Source organism: Aplysia californica, unplaced genomic scaffold (genome assembly GCF_000002075.1).
Source record: "Aplysia californica isolate F4 #8 unplaced genomic scaffold, AplCal3.0 scaffold00641, whole genome shotgun sequence".
Taxonomy (NCBI): Eukaryota; Metazoa; Mollusca; class Gastropoda; order Aplysiida; family Aplysiidae; genus Aplysia; species Aplysia californica.
Window position 1 is genome coordinate 239,439 of NW_004797911.1, and position 3,479 is coordinate 242,917.

General features: G+C 40.3%; 1 protein-coding gene across 1 annotated transcript in view; it reads right to left on the minus strand.

Moving 5' to 3' along the window:
• LOC101851148 (60S acidic ribosomal protein P0) overlaps nucleotides 1-952 on the minus strand; it is a 36,518-nt gene extending 35,566 nt beyond the window's left edge. Inside the window, exon 1 of the mRNA XM_005107904.2 lies at nucleotides 927-952. The gene's annotated coding sequence lies outside the window, so the exon portion shown is untranslated. The remainder of the gene's footprint in view (nucleotides 1-926) is intronic.
• Between the last annotated feature and the right edge of the window lie 2,527 nt (nucleotides 953-3,479).

Consider the following 3,479-nt stretch of genomic DNA (forward strand, 5'->3'; position numbering starts at 1 on the left):
ATCACGAGATCGTAAGCCGGAAACCGTTCGGAGAAATACAGATGGGCACTATTTCTCCGAACGTTCGGAGAAATAGTCACTTCGTTAATTTAAAGAATACAATAATGGTGGCGCTGCCCCTGCTTGCTCTGGAACCCGAATCGACTGGTACACGTTTCCTACACGTAAACAGCACAGGGGTCTGGACAATTTTGGTGGATTGCAAATTTTGTGGTGTTAGTACTTTCATACTCTTTCAGAGCCTCTGTGAACTCTCAAAAGCTCTTGAACTTGGCTACCACTTCCATGCTGAATAGATCTAATCTAGAAAAACTAGAACTAGACTAGATTTCTAGATCTAGAATCTAGATCTAGATTAGATCTAGATTCCAGATTATATAGATTTAGATCTAGAGGCAGGGGATGGCGGATGCTGCCGGAAAGGGCGCTTTTTCGGTAGTTCCCACCCCCCTTATTTGATAGAGCCTGACCTACATCTAGATCTAGATCTAGATCTATATACGTTTGATTCGCGGCAAGCTAAGATGTCAAACCTAACAACTGCAAAACATTAAATTGTGGTAAAATTCAGGGGGGCATGCCCCCCTGAAACCCCCCACCTTGTTTTTATTAGGTCAGGGGGGCAAGCCCCCCTGAAACCCCCCTACTCTTGGGGCCAAAACCGGCGAATAACAAATGCGGGGTGGGAACTACCGAAAAAGCGCCCCGGAAAGGTGGTGTATCGATAATTGGTGCTTCACAAACATATTACTAATCCTATGCCTCCAAACTAAATTTTAGAGGTCTAAAATGACGCCTACAACATGTTTCTAAATTAGTTGTGTCAATGATCGCACATGATGAACAATTGAAAAGGTCAAACAAAATAAACCCCTCCAAATGTAATCAAGATTGAAAACCACGAGAGCAGACACGCCTTGCCATACCTGGTTTTTCGTAAGAAAAGGAAGTTATCACGTTGGTGTACAGATAACCACAACGTTTTCATACTTTTTAAAGTTGACAACGTTTTTGAGTCTTCATATTTTCATGTCCTGCTTTTCTTTACATCCAAAATATGATTAATTATAATTATACAATATATATGTCTATGAATAGGAGTATTAGATACTTATTGAAATAATTTGTAAAACTATCATGCATTTCAATTACAGCAATTCTAGTCCAACTTGGCAAGCGCTATTGGTTTTTTTTAACATGAAGCCAGAGAGTATTTAGGCCTAATTATAGAGAGCGGAAACGAAGCCCCTTTTCGCGTATCCAGGTCACCAGCTGTTTGTGAAACGAGGCGCGGTAAACAAAGCTAATGGCGGCTGTCGGCAGTCGCAAGTCACCTGCAAGTGTAAGTGGTGTTCTGCAGCAGTCTGCGTCCGTGCTAATTCAATATCGCACAATTACCAGACCTAGCATTCTTTAGCTTTCCAAAGGACCCTGAAATGTAAGAATTTGCACATGTACTTTTTCATTAACCTTATTTAATATCGTTTTTCTCATGTGTAGATCTAGATTAGATCTAGATCTAGATCTAGGCTTATCTAGATCTAGGCCTAACTAGATATCTAGATCTAGATCTAGAATCCTAGAGATCTAGATCTAGATTTAGATATAGATATAATATAAGTTAATAGATTGTAGATCTAGATCTAGTATCAGTGTCCTGGTCCTAATTAGAACTAGATCTAGGTCTAGAAGGGCCTAATGTAGTGGGCCTAGTGGGTCTACTAGGACCAGATCTAGATCTATATCTAGATCTATCCGTGGGCCTTATTATCATTACATAGACCTATTATAATTTATAATGTTTGCTTCTACTACACTCCTTCCTCTACTTCTTCACAACACAGGCAACTGTGCAGTCGATTAGCCTAGTTCGTCACGTCATGCCAGTGCATGGGCAGGAGGACGAAACATTGTTAAACCTTGCTATAACTTTAACTAGAGATCTAGCGAATAATACACGTTTTTCTGGGAGGGGGGGGGGGTCTGATCGTGATCTATAGAGTTTAGAGCCTGGTTTACAGTGTTTGCCTCTCATTCAATAGGTTTGAAACATGACAGGGACAGACATTTTTCTTCTCTAAAGTTTTCTCTTTTCACCTCCCAGCTCTATGTTCTGTCGTCTGTTTTCCTCCTCACTTTCTGCCCCCCCCCCCCCCCAACACACCCCTTTTGCCTCCTCCTCTGGGGCTCCTGGCTCTTTCTGTAGCCTTTAACTACTACTACTGCCACTCATTGGCTCCTTTTATCTGACTGCAGTCTTTCAGTCACCTGATCTTATGGTAAGTAAGATCTAACACCTAGCCTTCTCGGATAAGGGCGAAAAATCTCGGAGGTCCCGTGTGTAAGTTGCGCAAGTTAAGGATCCCTTGGTATTCTTAAAATCAAAAGAGTAAGCTAGGCTTTGGCCCCCCACCTGGGCAAAATTAAAAATTCCTACCAAACTGAAAAAGTTTAGTGTGCCCCGCCTGTTCATATGAGACCTATGCTGTCGCAGGCGCCGTAAAGCGCTTACCCACCTCCAAAAAAAAAAGAAAAGAAAAGAAAAGAAAACACGCTAAAAAAGTGTTTCAAGTGATCTGAAAGAATTTTTGGGATCACCCAGTATTGATTTCCCCTATAATTCTTCATCAGTTTGAGAGTGTGTGGGCATTGAAAATTCACTGATAAGTTCCATTTTTTAAAAGTTAAAAATTACATTATCATCGCCTTCACACACACACACACACACACACACACACACACACACACACACACACACACGCACACGCACACGCATACACACACACACACACACACACACACACACTCACACTCTCACACTGTAGTCACTGTAGACCTGGAGAATGCATGCATCCCTAAGCTATGTACCGTACCGTGGCGCTTCGACTCCTCCTCTGCGGAACTGACTAGATAGAGTAGTGAAACATATTTAGTATTTAATTCTTTTTAAAATTGAAGCTTCTCACCAGAATTAAACCAATCCAAATATGCCAGGCAAGATTCAAGTTTATTGTATGAAAACTAGACTATCCTAGATCAGAGTAGTCCACCTAAGAAAAGGCACTTGTTTTCAAATGCCTATTCCGTCTTAATTATTATCTTTTTAAAATTTGTTATTTAATTATTTAATTTATTTATTTGTTTATTTATTTATCAGTTGCGAGCGCCGTAAAACCTCTACTAAAACTAAAATAAACCTTTTTTTTTTTGGGAGGGGGGGGGGGGGGGGGTTAGATGTGGGATGAATGTCATTTAACTATCCAAAAATGATTTTGATTTTAAAATCTCCAGTAGATGTACTCACTCAAAACTGTTAATCAATCAAGCACTTTTTCTCTTTTATGAAATGAAACTAAAGGAGTAGACCTAGATCTATATTCTATATAGATCTATGAATTTTGCAACATTTAACTGCACACGTGAGATGGGCCACCACAGTGTATTATTTATTGTGAGCACCGGTCTATAGTATAGGCCTA